The 16,869-nt window shown below is 43.5% G+C and overlaps 1 long non-coding RNA gene across 1 annotated transcript; it reads right to left on the bottom strand.

Annotated features, from left to right (window-relative positions):
* Window positions 1-5,907: 5,907 nt before the first annotated feature.
* Window positions 5,908-12,423, bottom strand: LOC122214977. Its single transcript, XR_006200175.1, has 4 exons — window positions 12,219-12,423; window positions 10,561-11,721; window positions 9,177-9,228; window positions 5,908-6,070 (listed from the first exon to the last, which is right to left on the bottom strand). It is a non-coding gene; the product is annotated as an uncharacterized LOC122214977 (long non-coding RNA).
* Between the last annotated feature and the right edge of the window lie 4,446 nt (window positions 12,424-16,869).

The raw sequence follows: 16,869 nt of genomic DNA, 5'->3' as shown, positions 1-16,869 counted from the left end.
AGCTCTCCTCCCTCTCCCCAGAGGATTCTCAGAGATGGAGAAAAACACGGATATATGCAAGCCTTTTACAGGAGGGAAAAATGTGAGGGCAATTCCTCCCAGCAAGACCTGCCATGAAATTAGGCCACCTAGAGTGGGAATCGCAGGTCCCTGGGAGTCAGCCAGTTGGGGCCTGGTTTATCTTGTGGGGGTGGGGTTGGCAGCATCCAAGGAGCACTCTTGGGTGGGGGGCTCAGTAGGAGGTGGAAGTATTGCCTCTTGCTTGGGCGGGGCATGAAGGCACTGGGAGGTTGGGCCTCTAGAAATGAAGTGTCAGGCTCAGGTCTTGCCTTCAGCCTCCCCCTCTCCTTTGAACTCAGGGAGGTGTAAAACTACAGCCGCCTGGCTAAGCCCCAACTCAGGAAATTGCTTTTTGCCTACTGGGGCTCCACATGCCTTTCCATTTTGCTGGCTTCTGGCCCAGCAGCCTATGCGATGAGCATCTGCCAGGGGCAGGGCTTGCTCCCTGGCACCTGGGCCCCACCTTGGTGATTCCTCACACACAATACCCTCAGCATGGAGCAGAGCAGAGCTCTGGGCTGGGAAGACACTGCAGAGATGAACCAGAAATAGAGATTTAACTAAGGCTGGCACAGAAATACCTGGAGCCCGTGACGACCCAAGTGAAGTGTTAAGCAGACAAGCTAGCTACCAGCCTTACCCAGTTCAGCTAAAATCTCTTCCAGGGGGTGGATTTGCCATACAGGGTCAATTCCCCTGTGCAATAAAGTCCCTGATGGAAAAGCAAATTGAAAGCAGATTTCATTCAGTTTGAGGCCTTAAAGGGGGCCTTAAAAGCTAGTTTTTTAAAATTAATCTGAACTCATTCATGAGGAAACAATCAGACAAACCCAAATTGAGGGACACTCTGAAAACAACTAGCTTGGACTTTTCAAAATTGTCAATGTCATGGGGGCAGAGTCTGAGGAATTGTTCTAGAGTTGAGGAAACTAACAAGATAAGACAGCTGAATGCAGACCCTGGGCTGGGTCCTGGAGCAAACAAACAAGGAAACGGTCACAAAGGACATTGTTGAGACAATTGGAGAAAAATGACATATAGACTATATATTAGATAATAGAATGTACCAATGCTACATTCTCTGATTGCCATAACTACACAATGGTTATAGGAGCAGAGGTTTTTGGCCTCAGGAGAGAGGTACACAGTTTTTAGACAAGAAGGGTCATGATATCTGTGACCCTTCCCAAATGGGTTTAGAGAATACACTTAGACAGATAGTAACAAGGATTCTTTGTTTCACCAAACTTTAATCAGGTTCCTGAACTTTCTCGAGGTCTCTCTGTGCACTACCTTATAAAATCTTATTCTAGGGACACCTGGGTGGCTCAGTAGGTTAAGTGTCAGAATCTTGATTTCAGCTCAGGTCATGATCTCAACATCGTGAGATTGAGTCCCACTTCAGGCTCTGCACTGACCATGAAGCCTGCTTGGGATTCTCTCTCTCCCTCTCTCTCTAACCTCTCCTGCTCATGTTCTCTCTTTCTCTCAAAATCAATAAGCTTAAGAAATAAATAAATAAAATCCTGCTCTAGCAAGAACCCTGCTAAGTGAGTTTAACCAGAACCCCCCACACTTGATACCTGATCACCTCCATGTCTATTTGGCTTCCTCATTCTCCACCATCCCTCTGGTGATGCCTGATCAGCCTGGCTTGTCTTCAGCAAGGATCTCATTAGGTCAGCTTAGCCAGAACCCTCATTGCTCCTGATGTTTCCTCCTGGTAATTTTCCATCCACTGACTCCTCCTACCCTGCTCTCTGACTATATATTCCCACTTGCCTGTGCTGTATTCAGAGTTCAACCCCTTTTCTCTCCCCCATTGTAAAATCCCATCACAGTAGTACTTACACTTATCACAATGGTCCTGAGTAAAGTCTGTCTTACCACTTTAAAAAGTGTCATTGAACTTTTTTCTATAACAATAGATAATAGAAAGATGATAGATAGATGATAAATAGATAGGTAGATAAATGATTGATAGATAGCACAAACGAGGTAAAATGTTAATAATTGGTGACTTGAGATGAAAGGTAAAAGGATATTTACCATAATACTTTTACAACTTTTTGATAAATTTTTTTCCAAATGAAAATAAGGTAGACTTAGGAGGGTTCTTGCTGAAAAATAAAGAGGAAAAGCCTTTGAAGGGGAAGAAAAAGAAATTTGTGACTTTCAAAAAATGTTAAAATAGTGGTTACCTGCTCAGGGGAGTAAGCGAATGGGATCAGGAAGACACATCAAGTGTCAGCGGTTTGGGGGCACATGGGTGGCTCAGTCAGTTATGTGGCTGACTCTTAATTTCAGCTCTGGTCACGATCTCACAGTTCATGAGTTTGAGCCCCACATCCGGCTCTGCTGCACCGGAAGCTGCTTGGGATTCTCTCTCCCTCTCTCCCTGTCCCTACCCTACTTGCACTCTCTCTCTCTTTCCCCCAAAATAAATAAATAAACACTTTTTTTTTAAGTGTCAGTGATTTTGGTAGCTACAGGTTGTCAAGATGGATGTAGGTTCATTAGTCATTTTAATAACATGTTTCATAAATTACAAATAAAATATATTACACATTGCCTTTTATAAGTATCAATTATTACATAGAATTATTTTACAAATACTTGCTTTGCAAAAAAATGTTTCTTTGCTTTTTTATTAACATTTCATTCACTTCATTTATTTGTTTACTTATTCATTCTCAGAAACAGATGAATGACAGTCTTTCATGGGGAGGTCCTGAAGTAACATTTGTCTCTTATTGGTAGAGAAAGTCCACCTCAGCAGATAAAAGGGTGGAGGGGTTTTGTTTACAACAACAGACCTTCTTGGCTGTGTGATGCCCAAATTTAGCTGGTTTTTAAGACAGCCTTCCCTAGTGATCACCTGTGAGTGATATATGGCAAAAGGAACTTTTCAGATTACGTTCAGGGTCTGAGATGTAAAGATCCTCATCTTTGAATGAGAGTTAAGTGTCATCATTTTTTATAAAATATAAAAAAAAATATTATAAGAGGAGGCAAGAAAGTCAAAAAAGAGAGAATTCCTATGCCAAAAGAAGCATAAACAGGAGTGATGAGCTTTGTAGCAGGAGGAGGGGGCCACAAGCCAAGGAACGTAGATGCCTCTGGAAGCTGGAAAGGTAAGGAAATGAGTCTCCCTTGGAGTCTCCACAAAGAGCCAGCACAGCTCACACCCTGGAGTTGGCCCAGTAGAATTGTCAGACTTCTGGCCTCCAGAACTGCAAGAGACTACATGGTTGCTGTTTCAAGCCCCCAAGTTTGTGGTAATTTGTGACGCTGGGCATAGGGAACTCTTACTTTGGGTAACTCTTGCTTGTACTGCAGAGTGAGGATCTACATGAGGGTAGGAAGTCTCAAGTGCACCACCAGCACTTGTCAACCACTGGCTCCACCATAAGAGTTTCTGAGTGTGCCATTTTGCTGGAGAGCCTCCAGTATCAGTGTCTTTCATTCCTTCTTCTTGGTTTAGACAGATTTCCTGGAAAATGCACCCCCGGTCTGCTAACTGGAAGGTGAAGACTGGCTGTAACATCCGGGGAGCCAAGTAAAAAATAAGGAGCCAGGCATCTCTGCACAGAGTGCCCCTTATCCCGTTTCAGTCCCAGGACCAGAGACCACCTGGGCCATCCTCTGCAAGCTGCCTTTGCCCCAGGGGCTGGATGGTGCCTGGCCACCACCAGCAGGGTGGGGGTCCGGAGATCTGACCTCTTCTTAAACAGACTCTCAATCTATTGTTCTTTGAGGCTTTCTGCTTTCCTCTCACTTCTAGAAATACAATTCAATTCAATTCCTTAGTGGTGGGGAATTTGTGGTATAAATTTGCTATTTTGTGATGTCTCCCCTTACAGCCATCTGTTCTTCTTGTTTTTGTTTTTTGTTTGTTTGTTTACCAGTTACCTCCCATTCATCGTCCCCACCCCCACCCCAGGCTTCCAAACTTTTTAAAAATTCTCATTCCTTCCCCCATTCTTCCCAAGGAAATAGGTTTTGCCTTTTTCAAAACAACTATTCCTTGTTTTTCAGCAGGGGCTGGGCGTGGGGGTCAGCTTCAGAAGGAGTCAAAAGCAGACACGTATGTTCAACCAGTGAACTTCACCTAGAAGCACCCAAAATGTTGTATGTCACTCATCTGGCTTAAGTCTCATTTTAATTTGGATAGCATTAATGTAAGATAGGTGAAGACAATATTCTCACGCCCATTTTATGAAAACTAAACCTCAGAGAGGTCATTGCTTTGCCCAAGGATACAGAGTCTCTGGTTCTGGGACTGGGGGCACATTCCGTCACTGTCCCAGGAACTTAAAATCTGCCAGGATAGACATGGGGAAGGAAGGACAAGAAGAAATAGAGACTGAGGCAGTGTTGCAGTTTATTGATATGAAACTGTCCCAGGAGATTCATGGAAGCCTATTTTTTTATTAGTTAGAAATGAACCATGAAGCCTAAATAAATAAATAACCGGGAATACAGGAGAATTTCCCAGTGAGAGAGCAATCATAAAGGTTACTAATAAAATTCTGAATGAAAGTAAAGCTTCGACTTTTATTGCATGCACAATTATCCAGTCACTGAAAACTACCCATTAAACAATTGTGCTGGTTTATTAAGCTATTATCTCTGAGCTCCAAACCCACTTCTACACTTGGCCTTGCGACACTGGGGCTGGGACTCTGCATCCATATTTCTGTTTGGCCAGCAGCTCCCCCTGGCACCTGCCAAGTGTGGGTCATGCAGGGAGACTGTGAGGCTGCAGAAGGGAGAGGACCCTCTTCCCTCCTGGCCCTGGCACTTCCTACTGCTATCTGTATCACTTCCCTTCAGCAATGCTCTTCAGCCAGGTAGTGGCAATTCCTTCCCACAGCAGCAACGGAACCCAGGTTACAGTTTTTCCAGTACTAGCAGAACGAGTTTCACTGTGCCCCCTGCTCAGATGTTTGGGTTTCAGCTCCATGGGGCCCCTTCTGTGAGCTTCTCATTTTTAGAAATTTCCAACTCTTCCTTTTGTTCCCTCATCCCTAAGGGAAGAAGCTATTTCCTTCAACTACCACCACCATGATACTTTAGAGTTATTTTCTTGCCTTTCAGTTACCCCATTAACAATTCTTTATTTAAGATTCTCTCTGTTCAAATAAACGTGTGGCTATGTCTCCTGGCTGGTTCAAGTGCTCACTAGGAACTAGCACGAAAGCCCTGTGTTAGGTGCTAAGCCGGAAAGAAAGAGGGCCCCCCCGCCTCCCCAAATTCTGACATATTTCCAAAGAATGAGGAGATGGCTCCCCAAGATGAATTAGGCTTTGTCTCTATGCTGAATTGGACAAACATTTGGAACAGTGTGGTTTGTGGTTCCCATGGGGTGCTATCCCTCAACTCCAAGGAAATGACTTCAGATATCAAGTCTCCCGTGGCTGTGCCTTTGACATGCCAGGGGACAGCAGGAGACTTGGACAATGGAGCTGTCCATGTCCTCCAGGTCAGCCAGGATGGCAGATTTGCTCAGCACACAGATCTCTGCTGAGCGCTTTCACAAAGTAACCTGTCCAGTGCAGAGACAGATACCATGCCTGGAGGAATGAATCCTGCTTGCGAAAGAGCTTCACCAGGACATTTCAGATCTTGGCAGAGTTCCCTGGGCAGCTGTGAAACGCCTTCTTTAATTGTTCTCCAGACCCTTGTGTGAGACTGAGACAGTTTTTTTCTGGATGGGAAAGCTGGTGCTGGACAGAAAGGGACAGGTCCAGGCATCCACAGTCCCCCAGAGCTCAGCTGAGTCTCCAAAAGCTGTCTCCTTTCCTTCCCGGTCAGACCCATGGGTCATCTGGCTAAGATACATGGTCTCATTCACCCCGTGGCATATCTCATCTGCACCTCCTCCCCACCCTTCGCGGCTAGACTTCGAGCCTCTTTGAGAACTGGGATTGCGTCTTATTTCTATCACTGTCTCTGGTGAGCAGCATGGTACCTGACCCCTGCTGATGTTATTGGTGTTCTTGTTGAGCTGAAACAAATTGAAAATTGAGTGTTATAGTTCCTAGTGGGAGCTTTGAGGACTCTGTAGAAACACGACCCCACACTCTGACCTAGAGCCGATAGTGGTTTGGCCCTTTTGTTCATCTCTGTTTCCCCTTCCTTTAATCAGAAGAGGGAGAGAGAATGGGCTGGCTATTTCAACCCACCCATGGCCTCCACGAAAATGCCCAGAGCTGAGGGAGGGGCCACAAGTGTCCCCAGTAATCCCAGACCCAGGATAAGGCAGCCACAAAGTGAGACACCTTCAGGCAAGAACACACTTGCCAATCCTCTTTTTAGCTTAAAAATTGAGCTGTTTTAACTTCCTTTGTAATCAAAAAAACAAAATATAAATAGCACAAAGTAGCTTTTTTGTATCTATGAGATTGGTTGTAATTTTTAGTATTATTAATAGTAACATTAGTGTTAACAGCCAACATATATGGAGATCGAGTTTTTATTAATTCACTTATAACACCGGCAAAGATGGAAAAAGATGGGCAGCACTATACATGTATTAGAATGACTAAAAAGAAAACTGTCCATACCAAGTGCTGGCAAAGATGTAGAAGAGTTGGAATTACCATGCTTTGCTGGTGGAAACTCAAAGTGACACAGTTGCTCCGGAAAAGGTTTGGCAAGGCCTTTTTTTTTTTTTTTTTTTTTTTTTTTTTAAGTGAAACATGGAGGCATCTGGGTGGCTCAATCGGTTAAGCATCTGACTTTTGATTTTGGCTCAGGTCATGATCCCACAGTTCCTGGGATCAAGCCCCGCATGGGGCTCTTTTTCTGCTCCTCTCCTGCTGTCTCTCTTTCTCTCAAAATAAACAAATAAACTTAAAAAAATAAAGTGAAACATAAACTTACTGTATAAACTTACAATCCCACTCATAGGTGTCTACCCAACAGAAATGAAAAGTTATGCTCGGGGCGCCTGGGTGGCTCAGTCAGTTAGGCATTTGACTTCGACTCAGGTCATGATCTTGCAGTCTGTGAGTTCAAGCCCCATGTCAGGCTCTGCGCTGACAGCTCAGAGCCTGGAGCCTGCTTCAGATTCTGTCTCTATCTCTCTCTGACCCTCCCCTACTCTCACTGTGTGTGTCTCTCTCTCAAAAATAAAATAAAAACATTAAAAAAAATTTTTTTCAAAAGAAAACTTATGCTCACACAGAGGTGCACATGCACAAAAACCTAATGAGAATGTTTATGTCAGCTCTATTCATAATCTCCTGAACCAGAAGCAACCCAAATGTGCTTCAGCTGGTGGACAGATAAACAAACCATGGTACATCCACCCAATGGAATATTCATCAGTCCACACTAACGAGGAATTAGCACACAACGAGATGGCGGACGGCAAATGAATGAGGGAAAGAGGCAAGACTCAAAAGGCTGCATACGTATGATTCCATTTGTGTAACAGTCTAAAAAAGGTAAATCGAAGGTGGGGAAAAGATGAGTGGTTGCCAGAGATCACGGGGTGTGTTTGATTACAAAGAGGCAGCCCAAGGACTTTCTGGTCTGATGGAATTGTTCTGTATCTTGACTGAAGTGTTGGTTTCAAGATCTATACCTTGCTAGAAGCCCTAGAACTTACACCAAAAAAAAAGCAGTGGTAGCATACATGAATTTAAAAAATAATAGTAGTAAGAGAGATTCAATAAATAAGCCATGATGAGAGGGTTCTGGATAAATGGCCAAGTCCAGGCCTGAGGCAAGGAAAGTATAACATGAGCCTGGAGCATCGTGTGCTACAAACTGGGACATGCTCAGAGGGCACAGGTGCAGCCGAAAGAGGTGCCACTCACCAAATCTAGGATTCTCCTGCTACCAAAATGAATTATTGAAGAAACACACTGAATATAAAAAGAATTGATGAATCCATATGGATACTGAAGAAGAGGAGGGATAGAAAGAAAAGTTTTCCTTTACAGAGTGGTGATAATTAAAAAAAAAAAAAAAGAGTGACAATTTGAAAAGAGGTTCCTCAGGGCGCCTGGGTGGCTCAGTTGGTTAAGCGTCCGACTTCAGCTCAGGTCACAATCTCGCGGTCCGTGAGTTCGAGCCCCGCGTCGGGCTCTGGGCTGATGGCTCAGAGCCTGGAGCCTGCTTCCGATTCTGTGTCTCCCTCTCTCTCTGCCCCTCCCCCGTTCATGCTCTGTCTCTCTCTGTCTCAAAAATAAATAAAACGTGAAAAGAGGTTCCTCAAAAAATTAAAGATAGAAATACATATGGTTCAGTAATTCTACTACGGGGTGTTTACCCAAAGAAAATGAAAACACAAAGGGCTGCCTGGGTGGCTCAGTAGGTTGAGCATCTGACTTTGACTCAGGTCATGATCTCACGGTTTGTGTGTGTGAGCCCTGCACTGGGCTTTCTGCTGTCAGTGCAGAGCCTGCTTTGGATCCTCTGTCCACCTCTTTCTCTGCACCTCTCCCACTCACTCTCAATTCTCTCTCTCTCTCTCAAAAATAAATAAACATTATGGGGCACCTGGGTGGCTCAGTCGGTTGAGTGTCCAACTTCGGCTCAGGTCATGATCTCACGGTTCGTGGGTTTGAGCCCCACATCGGGCTCTGTGCTGACAGCTCAGGGCCTGGAGCCTGCTTCAGATTCTGTGTCTCCCTCTCTCTCTGCCCTTCCCCTACTCACACTCTGTCTCTCTCTCAAAAATAACTAAAGATTAAAAAAAATTTTTTAAATCAATAAACATTAAATAAAAAGAAAATGAAAACACTAGTTCAAAAAGATACATGCACCCTTATGCTTACTTCAGGATTATTTACAATAGCCAAGATATGAGAGCAAATTGTGTCCATCCACAGATGAATGGATAAAGAAGATATATAATGGAATATTACTCAGCCATAAAAAGTATGAGATCATTCCATTTGAGACAACATGGATGTACCTAGAGTGTATTGTGCCAAGTGAAATAAGTCAGAGAAACACAAATACCATATGATTTCATTCATATGTAGAATTTAAGAAAAAAACCATACTCTTAACTAGAGAGAACAAACTGATGGTTACCAGAGGGGAAGTGGGGGGGTGGGGTGGGTGACATAGGAGAAAAAGATTAATAGTACAGTTACCTTGATGAGCACTGAGAAATTTACAGAACTGTTGAGTCACTGTATTGCACACCTGAAACAAACAAACAAAAAAGTAAAATAAATAATAGAAAATGAAACTCATCACTTTAAAGCCAGTAAAGCAATAATTTTTTTGGACAAGGACCATCAATAGATTCTAAAATCACCAGGTGACAGCATGAATGTTGAGAAGCAAAATATTCATTGTTCAATATCACTCAGTCTGTCAGTTACTCATCACAGAGGATCAAGGTACTTTTCCAGGGGAGACATATGGCAGACACTTCCTTAACCAAGTGATGAAAAAGTGAACGACACCAATAACAAGACTATTTGGCATCATGGTCCTCCTGGTACAATGCACTGAGAAGGAAGCAATATCAACCACGTGATATGCCGTCAATGAGAGTCCTATAAATCTAACCCGAAGGAAGCAATCAGATAAATCCAATTGAGGCATTCTACAAAACTCTTCAAAATGTGAATGCCATGAAAGACCACAAAAAGAGGAGAAAACTGTTCTGGGTTAAAGGAGATAAAAGAGACATGGCCACAAAACTCAATATGTGATCCTTGATTCTATTCCGGTTCAAAACAAAAAGCTCTTAAATATTTGATAATTTGATATGAATTTTACATTAGGAAACTGCACCTTATCACAGCAAAAATTTCCCGTGTGATGATTCTAGAATGTTTATGTAAGAGCATGTCTTTATTGTTAAGAGATACATGCTCAAGTGTGTGGGGGTCAAATGCCATGATGTCTACAACTAACTCTAAGAGCTTGATAAAAATGCATCAGAGAAAGAAAGCAAATGTGTCAAAATGTTAACAGTTGGCGGATCTATAATAACATTTACAAGGGTTCATTGTACTTATCTTTGCAATTTTTTCAGAGACTATATTTCAAAATTTAAAAAAACAGGGAAAAGAAAATATTTTTAAATGATTTGGGAAGTCCTCATATTGGCAAGAATATGTAGTGTTAAAAATGCTCATATACATCTGGAACAAGCATGATTGGGTACATCCTGTCTGGAGACAAGGTATACATGTATCAGTTTATTAGAACCTTAAGGTTTTATGCCAGAAAAAAAAAATGGGTAAATAAATTATGGAGTATTTCTAGTGTTGTGGTCTAGAGTATGGGCTCTGAAGTCAAATGCCTGATTCATTTCCTTGTGCCTCAGCTTCCCCCTCTGTGAAATAAGCATAATAAAAAAAAAAAAATCCTGCCTTGTAAACTAGTTATGAGATTACATAAAATCACTTACTTAAAGTATTTAGTACGGTGCCTGGCACATAGCAGGTATCCAATCAATATTACATATTGTTAGCTATTACGCAATTGATAAAAAGATGATGCACATCCACCTTTACTGACCTGGAAAGAAGCCTGTGACATGGTGTTGAATCAAAGAGCAGATTACCGAATAGAATGCAAATTCGAATACCACTTTTGTAAATGTATGTTTTGCATTTCCACTTGGTTACCTTCGTAGCAAGATGCTCACTAGGACGGCCACCTAAGTGTTAACAGTGGGTAAGTAAGGGGCGGGGAGGGGTTCCAGCCTTACTTTCCAGCCTTTTACTTTCCTCTTTGTTCATTTCTATGTGGTTTGATTTTATTTTTTTGCAACACATGTATAAATGTGTTTACAATCAGGTTTTTATTTGGAGAAGATAAACAAATCACAGATCCGTGGGTCTCTCTGCTCAGGCGTGGCTTTATCTGAGCATCCGGCCAGATGTCCTGCTAGATGAGGAACGCCCGGACACTTTTCGCACCACCCCTGCCCCAATACTGACATTCGATGACCTTTGACACAATTCACTGTTTCCTTTGCTCCGCCTGGGTGTTCCGCAGCAGCTCTGCCAGGCACACAGCAGGCATTGGGTAAATATGTGTTTGTTTCTTTATTTTCACTGGGGGATTATGTTTTCTCCACATTTCTACCCCATATTCACGCAGCAGGTGTTGTGGGCCTGCAGTGTCTGGCTCAGGGAATGACAGCATACATGAAGATTCACTGAAACCTATCTTGGAGGGCACTCAACTATTTCCTGGGTGTTTTTAAAAGGCATCCTCACTGTCCTGCAGAAATGCAGCTCCGAGGCTCATTTCTCAAGTCCTGGCTCTCGGCAGCTTCGCCCGGAACCGAGGTGCTGTGTTCCAAGATGACCACAAGATGGCAGTCTTTCCCTGCATCAGGCTTGGCGGAAGCCTGCATCCCCGACTTGTGTGTTTTCTGAATCCAGCCTCTGTGCTGCCCCAAGCAATTTCAGGAAAGAGACTCTTTATACTAAAGACACCTTCACCAAAGAAGAGGACAGTAGGATTAGATATTCGGAAACAGAAGAACTCGAAGAAGAAAACACAATTTCCCAACACCACGTGCTCACTCAGCCTTCTCTTCAACAAAAGTTGCAACAGCTTTGTGTCGATTTGCAGTCTGGAATCGAATTAGAATTGCCAAGCATCCCAGCCCGCTCTGAATCCACATTCCTTTATCCCTTTGTGCCACTAAAAGCCAGATATTGATGTCTGAAAACAAGATACATAAGCTTCATTATTTAAGTGTCTTTTCCTTAAACAAGAACGCTTTAATACTTAACAAGGTAGGGAAGCTACATAATTTAAAATCTATGCGAACAGAAATAAGAAATTATTTGTAGCGGTCTCCACTTTTACACCCACCAACAAAGAAAGACATTCACAATTTTTTGCCTTCCCAGGGCCCCAAAATACAACACTGGCCTGTTCTCCTGCTCCCGGCAGAAGCTGCAGCTGAAACTGGTCTTTATCAGCTTTTCTTTCTCAATATTTACCAACCAATAAATCTTTTTTTCCTCTAAGACAACTGACATTCGAATCCTGTTCATGTGAAGGCTTGTTATCCAAATAATATAAAATGAACTGCTTCATTATCCACTGAGAAAGTATTAAGATGGAATTTTTTCCCCTACAGATCAATATTGAAGAAGGGAAGGAGGTGTTTTCCATCTGAGGGGAGGGCAGCTGCCTGCCAGTGAGGAGCATACCTCAATCCAGGGGCCTCCTGCTCTGCTCCGGAGGCTGGCGGGTCGCCTCCTCTCTGTTATGGGGGCATGTTGCTAATCGAGGGAAATCTATTTTGGCTCAAAAGGCTTCCCACAGAGGCTGCTCCAAAGTTGGCCCCAGCAAGGGCCAGCCTGTCTGTGCCTGAGGACTCCAAGAAACAGAAAGGGTGTCAGAGCCACGGGCTGTTTTGCCCATTTCCAAAGTGGAAAACTTCATTCAGTCTTTTGATAAGAATTCTAATTCTATTGTTCCATAAGACAATGCCACCTTCTCCTCCTTCTGTGAGGGTGGTGTGGTGTCAAGCAAGGAGAGAGCAGTGGCCTGAGGTTTCAGGAAGTGGGAGATGTGGAGCCGGCCCTGCTAACTGCCTGGTGAGGCCAGCCCCGGGATTTGCCTCAGTTTCCCCATTTGTAGACTGAGATGTCCCACCCGTTGCTCCTTAGGACCTTCCCATAATTCTACTTACCAAGGTTCTGAAACAAAGGAAGGGGCTTTGGGGCACTGAGAACTCCCAGTCATCAGAGACCACAGATGCTGGCTTGATCTTTATGCAGACTAAGCAATTCAGCCCCTGGAGAATCTTCTAGAGAAAACGATTTTAGACTACTAATAGCAATAGATAATACATAGAGATTTTATTGCACCAGGTTTCCTTCTAGAGGTTTGTCATATTAATTAATTTAATTCTGACACCACTCCCATGTTATGCTCCTTGTATACTTTATACAGAGAGGTTAAATAATTTCCTCAGCCTCACATAGGCAGTGACTAAAAGATTTGAAGCCAGGGGGCTCAGCTTTATAGTTTATTCTCTTAAATCCCTGCTGCCTGGCTGGTGGCAATTCTAGGTAACCTCTGAAGTCTGTCTCATCCTGGACTGGTCATAGGGCAGGACTATGTGCCAGACGTCCTGTCTGTTGGGTGAGTCATGGCTCTAACCTTGGGCACACCCTGTAGGTGGTCTTGTCTCCCTCCCATCCCCTGACACCATCTTTTTTTTTTTTCAAGTTTACTTATTTATTTATTTTAAGAGAGAGAGCAGGGGAGGGGCAGACAGGGAGAGAGAGAATCCCAAGCAGGCTCCCAGTTGTCAGCACAGAGCTCCACATGGGACTCAAACTCACAAAACATGGGATCATGACCTGAGCTGAAATCAGTAGCTGGACGCTTAACCAACTGAGCCACCCAGGCGCCCCACCACCACCCCATCTTTATTCTGACAGGCATGGTCATGGATGATATCTGTGCTCATCAGCATGTGTAGATTTCTGACATTATTTTATAACTACATAAATAACTCATGAGTAAGTAATGTTTCTTTATTTAAAAAAAATAAAAAAGACAACTTTACAAATAAGGCTTAAAAACTCCCTTTTGACAATCACCATTCTTGTTTCCTTTCCTCCCTAAAGTAACAGCTGCTATCAGTTTTGGGTATAGTCTTACAAAATATTTTCTGTGTTGCATATACACTTAGAATACTTAGAATGTAGTAGTGCTTCGTACTTTAAGGGAGCTTCTGCTCCCTTCAGAAACGGTATTATGCGGTGTATATTATCTGGGAATTCCTTTCCTTACTCACCAGTGCATCTGAGAGGCCCTTCCGTGTTCCTACCCACAGACCTGCACATTCTTTTTAGAGTATCTCATGTGTGGACAAATCGTTGTCTATCTGTCTATTCCCCTTTCAATGGATAGCTAGGTTACTTCTAAATTTGTATTATTCCAGACATTGCCACAGTGTACTTTCACATGCTCCCTTGTGCATATGTACAAATATTCCTTTGGTGTAAATAATAAAAGTGAAATTGCTTGGTGTGTACATATTTTATTAAACAGACACAAATATCACTTAAGATTTTTATGATGTTTTCCAAAAATGTTTAGGAATTTAAAACTCTATAATGCCCCCAAATTACTATAAACAGCTAACAGAATACCAGTAAGAGTTGCAGGCAGTGAAATGCAGTAATGGTAAGAATGAGAGTCGGTAATACATATGAATGGTAAGTTCACACTTTTTGCTTCCGTCAAGAAAATGTACTAGAATGCAACATGGCTAAAAATGATGGTAATAATGAAAACCCTTCAAGGTACTATAATTGAAAAAAAAATTAACTTATTTGCAAACGTGTCTGAGGTCTTTTGTGGTTTGTATGCATTTCCATTCGCCTGCACAGCCCATGCTCTCAACCAGGAGCTCTTCTGCCCGCCAGCAACTCCAAGAGGCACAGCACCACTTCTCCACATGGACATTCCAAGGAACCCTGAACAACATGTGTTGAAACAGAAATGTACCCAAGGATGAAGGGATAGGTCTGCTGGCCACACTGTAAGTGGCGGTGCATCCTGATGGAAGTTGACGTAGAGACTGAACTGGTGCATGCCACACACACACTCACTCACTCACGGACACTCATGCACACACAAATATACACACATACATACTGAAGCTTCCACACACTCCTGCAATGCCAAGGTTCAGATATGAGGTCTCTGATTCCCAAAAAAGAGCACCATGGGGTGGGGGGAGGAATATACCATTGGCCACATATCTGGGGGCATCCCAGGCCCCTTGGAGCTTACTTTGAGTCTATGAAAAATGAGAAAGAGGATTTACTTTTAGTGAGTGGAACCCCAAGACCAGCCTCTGCCAGGATACCTTCCTTCTCTGCTATAAACCCTCCTGCTGTGTCCACCCTCTCTCAAATGGAGACTTTTCTCTGATCCTCAGATCTACCTGGGACTAAAAAACAAGTGAACTGGGGGCCTGGGTGGCTCAGTCGGTTGAGCTTCTGACTTTTTTTATGTCCTCTTTTTTTAATGTTTGTTTATTTTTAAATTTCTTTTAATGTTTATTTATTTTTGAGAAAAAGAGAGAGACAGAGTGTGAGCAGAGGAGGAGCAAAGAGAGGGAGACACAGAATCCAAAGTAGGCTCCAGGCTCCAAGCTGTCTGCACAGCACCTGATGCAGGGCTCAAACTCACAAGCTGTGCGATCATGACCTGAGCTGAAGTCGGACACTCAACCGACTGAGCCACCCAGGTGCCCCTAATGTTTGTTTATTTTTGAGAGAGAGAGCACAAGTGGGGAAGGGACGGGGCGGGGGGGGGTGGGTACAGAGGATCCAAGGTGGGCTCCAGACTGACAGCAGGCAGCTGTCTGCTCAAACTCAGGAACTGTGAGATCATGACCTGAGCCAAAGTCAGAAGCTTAACCAACAGAGCCACCAGTAACCCCTTGAGTTTTCCGCTTTAGTGTTTTTAGTAGGAGTGCAACTTTGGGACAGTCCACATATGAAGACTTCTGCCTGTTTAGGACCTCCAAGAGCAGCAAAAGTTTTTCATGGTTCTTCTTGGTGCTTAAGGGTAAACATGACTGAATTTTGCCAACTGACACTCCTGTTATCTATTGCTAAATAATTAACCGTCCCCAAACCTAGTGGTTCCTTAACAGACACATTACCAAAGAAGATACACAGCTGGCAAATAAGTATATGAAAAGATGTCCAACATCATATGTCATCAGGGAAATGAAAGTTAAAACAACCATACGATACCATTGCACACCTATTAGAATGGCCAACATCCAGAACACTGACAACACCAAATTCTGGCAAGAATGTAAAGCTACAGGAGCTTTCATGCATTGTTGGTGGGAATGCAAACAGTATAGCCATGTTGGAAGACGGTTTGGTGGCCTCTTACAAAACTAAACATCGTCTTACCATATGATCCAACAATCATACATGCTTGGGGATGTGTGAGAAATCTCTGCACCTTCTGCTCAATTTTGCTGTGAGCCTAAAACTTTTGTAGAAAAATAAAATCTTAATACAAATATATTGATGCTAGTTTAGGGGGAAAAAGCTATTTAAGCCAACAGCACCTCTTGTTTCACTCATGAATAAGCACTCTGGGTGGAGCTCAGGGGAAAAAGACACCTCTACACCACTCAGTGTCAGCTGACCAGCCCAAAGGCTGTGCTGGAGTCATCAGAGGCTCCTCACAGCTGGCACCTGGGCTGGGAGATGCAAACAGGTGGGACTGGAGCATCTGGAACCCCCCACCCCCACCCTTCATACCCCAGTGTGGTCTCTTCAGAACAGCAGCTTCAGAATAGCTGGACTCCTTACAAGTGAGTGCAAGACTCACAAGGCACTTGTTTCAAAGAAAGAGGCATGCGGAAGCCATGTCACCTTCTATGACTTAGCCCCAGGGTCACTCACTGTGACTTCTGCATTCATTGAGGCAGTCACCAAGGCTCACCCAGGTTCAAGGGAAGGGAGAGAGACTCCACTTCTTTATGGAGTGTGAGAAGGTTCTGGAAGACACTGGTGGTCAGAAATATCATTGCAACCATTTTGGGAAGATAGAGTCTATGACCACAGACACATAACTGTAAGAGGCAAACATGCAAGGAGTTAACTGAGGGTGTCAAGCAAGTCTAACTGTAAAGGTGCCCGGAGCAGTGGCCACCACTTTGGTGTTGTGCTGTGGCTCTGACTTAGCTGAGAGCCCCCTGGCCCAGTGTGGCCACAGTAGGCTGTCAGGGCCATATCTTCAGAGAAGAAATGATTGGTGGGGTATTTCACTCTTTGCTAAGTATTCCAGTCAAAGCTGTTGTCTGTG

Source organism: Panthera leo, chromosome A3 (genome assembly GCF_018350215.1).
Source record: "Panthera leo isolate Ple1 chromosome A3, P.leo_Ple1_pat1.1, whole genome shotgun sequence".
Taxonomy (NCBI): domain Eukaryota; kingdom Metazoa; phylum Chordata; class Mammalia; order Carnivora; family Felidae; genus Panthera; species Panthera leo.
This window is presented reverse-complemented; position numbering and strand designations above follow the sequence as displayed.